Source organism: Aquarana catesbeiana, linkage group LG12 (genome assembly GCF_042186555.1).
Source record: "Aquarana catesbeiana isolate 2022-GZ linkage group LG12, ASM4218655v1, whole genome shotgun sequence".
Taxonomy (NCBI): domain Eukaryota; kingdom Metazoa; phylum Chordata; class Amphibia; order Anura; family Ranidae; genus Aquarana; species Aquarana catesbeiana.
In genome coordinates, this window is record NC_133335.1 from 87045377 (window position 1) to 87055965 (window position 10589).

At 48.3% G+C, this 10589-nt stretch overlaps 1 protein-coding gene across 5 annotated transcripts in view; it reads right to left on the reverse strand.

Annotated features, from left to right (window-relative positions):
• TMEM94 (transmembrane protein 94) overlaps positions 1 to 679 on the reverse strand; it is a 175348-nt gene extending 174669 nt beyond the window's left edge. For all 5 annotated transcript variants that reach the window (XM_073608179.1, XM_073608181.1, XM_073608178.1 and 2 more), the window contains exon 1: positions 571 to 679. The gene's annotated coding sequence lies outside the window, so the exon portion shown is untranslated. The remainder of the gene's footprint in view (positions 1 to 570) is intronic.
• Positions 680 to 10589: the final 9910 nt, after the last annotated feature.

Sequence of the window (10589 nt, forward strand, 5' to 3'; positions counted from 1 at the left end):
TGGTCAGTATACATACAGTGTTATTGGACCCTGACAGCACTGTTCTGGTCAGTATACATACAGTATTATTGAACCCTGATAGCATTGATCTGGTCAGTATACATACAGTGTTATTGGGCCCTGACAGCACCGATCTGGTCAGTACATACAGTGTTATTGGACCCTGATAGCACTGATCTGGTCAGTACATACAGTGTTATTGGACCCTGACAGCACTGATCTGGTCAGTACATACAGTGTTATTGGACCCTGACAGCACTGATCTGGTCAGTATACATACAGTGTTATTGGACCCTGATAGCATTGATCTACCTTAACTGTCCATGTCATCTCCTCATACATGGGAACATCAGATAAGCTGTGATAGAAGGTGAGCAGAGAGCTGTGATTTGTTTATATACAATGTCAGTCCTCTCCCTCTACACCTCCCATAATGACAAATCGCACAAGTCCACCTATATCTCTACACGGGCACTGACAGCCCACAGCCTGATAACCCTCCTTCCTCGTGACAGACCGGGTAACCTCTGTCATGTCCTCCCATCACTCCCCATCCACCATCATACATACCGCTACACCGCTCCAGCCACCTCCAGGTATTTCCGGTGTTTGCTCACAGGAAGGCTCATGCAGATGAAATGCTCTACGTCATCACGCCGTGTGCCTAAGAACGGGAGGGAGGGCTAGCTGTCAGAGGCGTGCGGCGCCATTTTGTGTGTGGGCACTGTCACTGCTCCACTCCTGAGAGAACCATGTGAGGTGTTATTGGCAGGCCACTAACCTTTCTGTGTGGAGAGGTCATCAATGGCAGCTTCCATAGTTCTCTCAGCACATACAATGTATGGAATCACCGACAATACACTTTTATTATCGGCTCCCTGTTTGGTCTGTTAGCCAACTGATGTCCAAGGCTATTTTTAAATTTCCCACACACATAAAAGCGGTTGTAAACCGCTGGTTGTGTTTTTTAAAGGCGTATAAAGGCATAATGTGCTAGCATGCATCGCATACTAGCACATTATGTGAAACTTACTTGAAAACAAAGCCCTCTATGTGATGTAATCACTGGATGCAGTGTCCATCTTCTCCCGGTCTTCCTTCGGGGTCAACGGCTCTGTGACAGGCTGGACCTGCGATGACATCACTCCTGCGCATGCGCAGGGGAGCCGTTATTCACGGCACATGTATCTGAAGGAATGGTGGCACATGTGTACGTTTAGGAGTTATTTACAGTGCCTATAGGTAAGCCTTATAGACTTACCTATAGGTACAAATAATGCACAGGGTTTACTTCCTCTTTAACCACATGCCGACCGGGTCATAGACAAAAGACGGCTACAGCGCGGTTGGCTTATTCTGGGTGGGCGTCCGTGGACGTCCTCAAAGAAACACACTCCCAGCGCCCCCTGGGGCGTGCACCCGGGAACATCCATGACATCACAGATCACGTTAAATTGCCGCTGATATCGGCCGTTTACCACGTGATCGCTTCGTCAAATGACGGAGCATCACTTGTAAGCAAACCTCCCTCCCCTCTCTGTACTGATCGGTACAGTGTGAGAGGAGAGAGAGAGAGATAGTTTGCAGCGCTGTGGGCACTACAGATCCAGCCCACAGCGCTGCTCAGTGCCCATACTATGTCAATACTCTGCAATACTCGCCAAAACTATGTCAATACTCTGCCAATACTTGCCAATACTCTGCAATAACTTTTAACAGAAACAAAGAATTTTTTTTTTTTACAGAATTTTCAGTCTTTTTTCTTTTATAGCGCAAAAAATAAAAAACCCAACAGTGATTAAATACCACCAAAAGAAAGCTCTATTTGTGTGAAAAAAAAAGGACAAACATTTCATATGGGTACAGTGTTGCATGACTGAGTAATTATCATTCTAATGCCCTGTACACACAATAGGATTTTCCGATGGAAAATGTGTGATAGGACCTTGTTGTCGGAAATTCCGACCGTGTGTAGGCTCCATCACACATTTTCCATCGGAATTTCTGACACAAAGTTTGAGAGCAGGCTATAAAATTTTCCGACAACAAAATCCGTTGTCGGAAATTCCGATCGTGTGTACACAAATCAGACGCACAAAGTGCCACGCATGCTCAGAATAAATTAAGAGATGAAAGCTATTGGCTACTGCCCCGTTTATAGTCCCGACGTACGTGTTTTACGTCATCGCGTTCAGAACGATCGGATCTTCCGACAAATTTGTGTGACCGTGTGTATGCAAGACAAGTTTGAGCCAACATCCGTCGGAAAAAATCCATGGATTTTGTTGTCGGAATGTCCGATCAATGTCCGACCGTGTGTACAGGGCAAAAGTGTGAGAACACCGAAAGCTGAAAATTGGTCTGGTTAGGAAGGGGGTTTAAGTGCCCAGTGGTCAAGTGGTTAAAGCAGAACTTTACCCACAACTACTTGATAAAAAATAATTATTATTTTTATACAGGATTTATATAGCGCCAACAGTTTGTGGGGGCAGACAGGACAATACAATTCAATACAGGAGGAATCGAGGGCTCTGCTCGTTAGAGCTTACAATCTAGAAGGAAGGGTCAAATGATACAAAAGTGTAACTGCGGGGGATGATCTGATGGAGAAAATAAACATACAGTTCTTAGGTGTGGGCAGGATAAGTCTTCTCTGAAGAGAAGAGTTTTTAGGGATCTGGAAAAGTCCTGGAGGCAAGCATGGGAGGACGTGATGAGGGAACTAGAGAGCAGGAGGTCGTAAGAGGAACGAAGAGAACGAGTAGGTTGATATTTTGAGACTAGGCTAGTGATGTAGCTGAGGGTCGAGTTGTGGTTGGCTTTGTAAGTTGTTGTTAGTATTTTAAATTGAATTTGTTGGGTGAGCGGAAGTCAATGGAGGAATTGGCAGAGAGGGATAGCGGACAAGGAGCGATTGGTAAGGTGGATGAGTCTGGCAGCAGCATTCATGATGGACTGAAGGGGGGATAGACACCTCTGCCGGGTTAGCCCCCCCATATCAACATTTTTGAAAAAATCTTATGCAGTTTGTTAGATCTTTGCTAGATCAGGTTAGATCAACTGTTGTTTGCGTTAGATCTCACACAGAAGAAGCAATATTAACAGTTATTTGCTGGGGGGGCTAACCCGTCATCAGCCCCACCTTATCAAAAAATTTACCAAACAGTTAGCTATTTTGGAAGCTATTTGTTAGATCCGGTAAGATCAAGTGGTTTTAACGTTAGATCTCACATAATTAGAGACTTAAGTGATTAATGAGGGGGGGCTGCCCCCCCCCCCCCCCTTATCAAATTTTCTGGCCAAAAATCATTCAGGCTAATAGATATTCATTAGATCCGGTAAGATCAAGTGGTTTTAACGTTATATCTCACATCATTTCAGAAATATTCCACATCAAAATAGAGATATTAGGTGGTACATATGGACGGGTTAGCCTCCCCTTATCAAATTTTCTGGCCAAAAATCATTCAGGTTAATAGATATTTGTTAGATCCAGTAAGATCAAGTGGTTTTAACGTTAGATCTCACATAATTTCAGAGATATTCCAAATCAAAATAGAGATGTTAGGTGGTACATATGGACGGGTTAGCCCCCCCCCCTTATCAAATTTTCTGGCCAAAAATCATTCAGGCTAATAGATATTCGTTAGATCCGGTAAGATCAAGTGGTTTTAATGTTAGATCTCACATAGTTTCAGAGATATTCCAAATCAAAATAGAGATGTTAGGTGGTACATATGGACGGGTTAGCCCCCCCCCCCCTTATCAAATTTTCTGGCCAAAAATCATTCAGGCTAATAGATATTCGTTAGATCCGGTAAGATCAAGTGGTTTTAACGTTAGATCTCACATAATTTCAGAGATATTCCACATCAAAATAGAGATAGGTGGTACATATGGACGGGTTAGCACCCCCACATGCAATTTTCTGGCCAAAAATCATTCAGGCTAATAGATATTTGTTAGATCCGGTAAGATCAAGTGGTTTTAACATTAGATATATTAGGTGGTAGTACATAAGGATGAGATTAGATCTCACATAATTAGAGACTTAAGTGATTAATGAGGGGGGCTGGCCCCCTCTTATCAAATTTTCTGGCCAAAAAATCACCCCGGCTAATATTCATTCGATCCGGTAAGATCAAGTGATTTTAATGTTTGATTATCCATAATTACAGGGATATTATGGATATTTGGTAGCGATGCACGTATATCCATACTAGTGTCTATATCAGGACCGGTGATGAGCATTTTCACGTGTACCAGTGAGGAGTGCCATTGAGCATACTGAGGTATGCTGAAATTATGTGGGATGTTAATCGACAGGTGTGTCCAAGCCCAGTGAAGCCTGAAGCACAGTGCCAGAAGCCAGAGGGAAACTTCGGAGGGCTCTGGTGAAGGAGCCAACCGGGTGCCCATCTACGGTAGCTGGCTCAAAACCAATGACACGAAGAGACAGCAGCAAAAGTCCAAACCCTTGCAGAGGGCCCCCCATTGTTGCCTCCAAGCAACCCAGTGTCCTGTTTCTTTTGACAAATGCTGCCTGGTGTCGGAGAGTCAATGCACACCAGACTCCCAGAACTTAGCGCAGACTTAAGCCCAATCAGAACCTCGCAGAGAGGAGCACGGATTCAAACCACCGAACAGGCCAGGGCCACCACTTCCACCATGCTCCCTGACAAGCTGGTGGGACCTTCTCCTGTTGTTCCCATCCAAGTAAAGGGAGTCTACATCAAGGCCCTTCTGGATACTGGAGCTTAAAGCGGGGGTCCACCTATCTATCGTTTTTTTTTTTTTTTTAGTTCATTCACAAACTTTTCTTCTCAGCATTACATACTCACATATTGTGTGTAATATGTCCGCCTGTGTCAGATTTCGTCGGAAAGAATAACTTATATTATTCACTGCAGGCGGTTTCCATCTTCATTGTGGGCATTTGAAGCCCACAAGCATTTATTTCCTGGATGTGGTGAATGCTGTGCTCCCAGCATTCACTGCTCGTTCCCGCACATGCTCAGTGGCATCCTGGGAAGCCTGAGACTAGCTCCCAGGAGTCTGGGAGAGGCTAGAATCACGCCTACTCCCACGGGAGGAGAACCAGGAAGTGCAAAGAAGAACAGAAAAATAAAAGGTAATTACGGCGATTTAAATTTTTTTAAACGGCATGTCAGCATCTAGGCAAGGAAGAGAATACATACAGATATTGTTCAAAATTTGGGTGGAACCCCGCTTTAAGTGACCCTTCTCTACAGAGACTTCTATGACAGGCACCTCAAGCACCTGCCTTTGCAGAAGTTGGAAGAGCTGCAGATATAGGGCATTGTGACTCAGAACTTCCCCTATGATGGCTATCTACCGGTCAAGCTGTCAGGAGCCAGGGAGCGTCTCCGCTCGCCGGGCTCCGGTGCGCATGCGCACGGGACGAGCACTTCGCCGCACACCCGTCCGCGGCCTGATGGTGCGGTGCGCGCGGGTGCACGGCGGTCCCCGTGTGCGCGCCGTAGCCCGTGCGGGTGCCCGGTAGCGCGTCACACTGACGCGCTCGCCGGGCAGGGGGACTATATCTGACGGCTCCAGCGCCCAGTCGGGTTGCTGGTTTGTCGTCAGCTCTCCCTGTTCCCTGAGCCTGAGTTTACCCTGTACTTGCCTGATCTGTGTACCGAACCTCTGCTGCTTGTTTAAACTACCACTCTCCCGGATTAACCCTTTGTGCTGCTGCCTGATCTGTGTACCGAACCCCAGCTGCTTGTTTAACTACTACTCTCTCGGATTAACCCTTTGTGCTACTTGCCTGATCTGTGTACCAAACCTCTGGCCTGTTTAACCATTACTCCGCTGGACAATCTTACCTATAACCTGCTTGACCTGTGTACCAAACCCCTGGCCTGTTTAATTACTACTCTGCTGGACTATACTGATTCTAGTTGCCTGATCTGTGCACCAAACCCTGGCCAACTTAACCACGGCACTGCTGGACCTTGTGATACCCTGATTATCACCTGCTTGTACCCTAACCTTTGCTTGTACTTTCAGCCCTGCTCCCTACGGATCCCAAGACACCCGCTTCCCGCTCCGGAGCCTATTATTCTCCCGGAAGCCCGTGCCTCCACGTGCCCTCAGCCTCCTGTACCCATCTCGGGGGTCTGGGTGCGCGTGGTCGTAAGGGCGAGCCGCTCTCGGCATCTCGGCCTCGGTGAGTATTTGTCCGTGACAGTACAAACCAGCCTGATGTCTGAGGCCGACAGAGCGCGCTCTCCTCTGGAGATCCTGTGTCAACAAGTATCTACCCTTGCGGACTCCGTACAGAAGTTACAAGAAGGTTATACACAAATTGATAACCGTCTGCAGCAGATCACCGGGTTACTACCTTCCGCAGCCGCAGCTCCTGCACCCAGCGGTGGGGGTCCACTTCCCCAAGCTCCGGCCAACCCCACTGTGGTCATGGCTCTTCCTGAGCCCAGGGTCCCTATACCTGAACGGTTCTCGGGGGACCGTAAGAAGTTTAGGGCGTTCAAAAACGCATGTTCCCTCTACTTCGCTCTACAGCCGAGAACCTTCTCCTCAGAAATCGTCAAAGTGGGGTTTGTGATTTCCCTACTATCCGAAGAACCCCAGGCGTGGGCCCACAGCCTGATGGAACAAAGCAATCCTGCCCTGAACACCATCGAGGCCTTCTTTGAGAGCATGACCCAGCTCTACGATGATCCGCAACGCATGGCCACAGCCGAAGCTATCCTGCACCACCTGTCCCAAGGGAGAAGACCTGTTGAGGACTATACAGTGGAGTTCCGTAAGTGGGCGGCTGACACAAACTGGAATGAGCTGGCCTTACGTTATCAATACCGTCAAGGCTTATCTGAATTACTCAAAGACGAGTTAGCCAGGATGGAGACCCCTGCTTCCCTAGAGGAACTCATTCAAGCAGCTACCAAGCTCGACCGGCGTCTTCGGGAGCGGCGACAGTACCTCCAAATGCATCTTCAGTTTCCTCTGCATCGGTCCCTGAGGCCGAACCAATGCAGCTCGGTCTGGTCCGAGGTCCGTTAACCTCCGAAGAGAAGCAACGTAGACGGCAGTCTAACCTTTGCCTCTATTGTGGAGGAACTGGACACTTCCTACGCAGCTGCCCGATCAGGCCCAGTAAGTTCCCTCAATCAAACGTATTGAACTTTCCAAACAATAACATTCCCAAGGCTTATGTGATGTTGTTTATTTCTCTACAGCTTCCGGAAAGGGAGATTCGCCTGCAGGCCATCGTTGATTCCGGGGCCTGCAGCTGTTTCATAGATTCCACCTTGGCACACAGATTGAAGATTCCTCTACAAACCAAAGAGCAGAATTTACAAATCCATTTGGCCGACGGATCCCTTCCGTGCTCTGGTCCCATCACCCAGGAGACCCAACCTATTCCAGTAGTCACAGACTCCGGCCACCGGGAGTTCTTATGGCTTGACCTAATCCGTTCACCCATCTTCCCCATCATACTTGGCCTACCATGGCTACAAGCTCACGATCCACTAATCAAATGGAGCACCAAGTCGGTATCCTTCTCTTCGCAGTATTGCTCTCAGCACTGCCTGCTCCCGGATTCCAAGGTCTGTGCCACAATGGCGGTACCACCAGGCAATCTGCAACACGTCCCCTCCGAGTATCTCGAGTTTCAAGAAGTTTTTAGCAAACAAATGGCTGACCGCCTACCACCTCACAGAGCCTACGACTGTCCAATTGACCTTCTTCCTGGATCTGAGATTCCGTTTGGCCGGATATTTCCCCTGTCTGAAACCGAGTTGGAGGTCCTGAAGCAGTACATAGACGAAAATCTTGAGAAGGGGTTCATCCGCCCTTCATCCTCACCCGCCGGAGCGGGTATCTTTTTCGTAGGGAAAAAAGATGGTACCCTGAGACCCTGCGTAGACTACCGACAACTAAACAACATTACAATTAAGAACCGGTACCCGTTACCGCTCATCCCTGAATTGTTCCAGAGGTTCCGATCAGCCAAGGTGTTCTCTAAACTCGACCTCCGAGGGGCTTACAATCTCGTCAGGATCAGGGCGGGAGACGAATGGAAGACGGCCTTCAGATCTAGATTCGGTCACTTCGAGTATTTAGTGATGCCTTTCGGTCTTTGCAACGCCCCAGCCACCTTCCAACATCTAGTGAACGATATATTTCGACAATATCTAGATGACTTTCTCGTGGTATATCTGGACGATATCCTTATTTTCTCTCCTACGCTAGAGATGCACAGAAGGCACGTTAAAACGGTTCTTGCTATCCTGCTACAACACAAGCTATACCTGAAAGCCGAAAAATGTGAATTTGAGAGATCCACCATACAATTCTTGGGGTTCATACTCTCTACCAATGGGGTTGCCATGGACCCTCAGAAGATTCAGGCAATTCAGGAATGGCCGGCTCCATCTAATAAAAAAGGAGTACAGAGATTCATAGGATTTGCCAATTTCTATCGAAAATTTATCGTAGGATTCTCGGCCATTGTGGCACCTATTACCCAACTAACTCGGCAGCACCAATCTTTCCAGTGGTCCACAGCGGCTCAAGAGGCTTTCCTTAAGTTAAAAGAACTATTCAGTTCCGCTCCAATCCTCTGCCATCCTGACCCGACTCAGCCCTTCATACTGGAGGTAGACGCATCGGAAATCGCAACCGGAGCAATTCTTTCCCAGAGACAGGGACCAAAGGCCATTCTACACCCAGTAGCTTTCGCTTCTCGGAAACTCAGCCCACCAGAACTCAATTACGACGTGGGTGATAGAGAGCTGCTGGCTATAAAGTTTGCTTTGGAGGAATGGAGGTACCTGCTGGAGGGGGCAGTTCATCCGGTGATGATCTTTACGGATCACAAGAATCTCAAGTACCTCAGAACAGCAAGACGCTTAAAACCCTGCCAAGCCCGTTGGGCACTTTTCTTCTCACGCTTTAATTTCCATATAGCGTACAGACCGGGGGCGAAGAACGGGAAGGCTGATGCCCTCTCACGGATGTTTTCCGCAGACTCCCAAATACCAACACCCAGCACGATCCTCTCTCCTCAAAATTTTCTCGGACCAACTCAAGCAGACTTGATATCCTCCATCAAATCTTCATCAGGCACTTGTACAGAACCAACTGTGCATTCCCTGAGAAGATACGAAGATCTTTTCTGGATTAAGGGAAAAATATTCGTACCACAAGTGACTCGGCCCTTAACCCTTCAGATGTGTCATGATCATAAGTTGGCAGGACATTTTGGGAACAAGAAGACGGCTGAACTCCTTTCTCGTTCTTTTTGGTGGCCGGGATGGAGAAGGGATTGTAAAGAATATGTGGCTTCCTGTTCCCTGTGTCAGAGAAACAAGGGCCAAAACACCAAATCCTGGGGCCTGCTCAGACCTTTGCCCATTCCGGAACGACCATGGGCTGATGTCTCCATGGACTTCATCGTAGATCTACCCAGCTCAGAGAGTTTCTCCACCATCCTCGTTGTTGTCGACCGCCTTTCCAAAATGGCTCACTTTCTGCCCATGAGGGGTACTCCCTCTGCCGTAGACACGGCCAACATCTTTCTTAAGGAGGTTGTTAGGCTCCATGGGATACCAAGGAGCATCGTGTCGGACAGAGGCGTCCAGTTCACGTCCAAATTCTGGAGGGAACTATGCAAGGCCTTGGGTATCAACATTTGTCTTTCGTCGGCTTATCATCCCCAGAGCAATGGCCAGACAGAGAGGACCAATCAGACGCTAGAGCAATACCTCCGCTGCTTCTGCTCGGGATCCCAGGATGATTGGGCAAGCCTCCTCTCCTACGCTGAATTTGCGTACAATAATTCTATCCATGCCTCCACCAACCAGACCCCTTTCTGGATCAATTGTGGGTTCCATCCCACATCCTTCGCTAACAACATCCCCGAAACGGCAGTTCCTGCAGTCCAGGATAGGATAAATTCACTACAAGCTAACGTTCAAAAAATACAAGACACACTACGCAAAACCCAAGAGGACTACAAGAGACAGTACGACCGGGGCAGAAAGGCAAACCCAAAATTCGATATAGGAGACGAGGTCTGGCTGTCCACCGTTAACCTGAGATTACCGCTGCCTTCGCGAAAGCTCGGGCCTAAATTCATAGGGCCTTTTCAAGTCAGGAGGATTATCAACCCTGTGGCCCTGGAATTGACACTTCCCAAGACATACCGGATTCACCCCGTTTTTCATGTGTCACTATTGAAGCCTGTGGTGCCCAGTCCTTTCCCGGGAAGAGGAGAACCCCCTCCTCCGCCAGTCAGAATCGATGGCGAGACTGAATTCGAAGTGGAATCCATTCTTGGTTGCAGAAAGAGGGGCAGACAGCTACAGTACCTGATTCAATGGAAGGGGTACCCTCCCGAAGATAATTCCTGGGAGCCCGCCAGGAATCTGCATGCTCCACAGTTAATTCGAAAGTTTCATCAAGATCATCCGGAACTGATGACCAGCCTTGGCGTCCAGTGTCCGCCCTTAGGAGGGGGGCACTGTCAGGAGCCAGGGAGCGTCTCCGCTCGCCGGGCTCCGGTGCGCATGCGCACGGGACGAGCACTTCGCCGCACA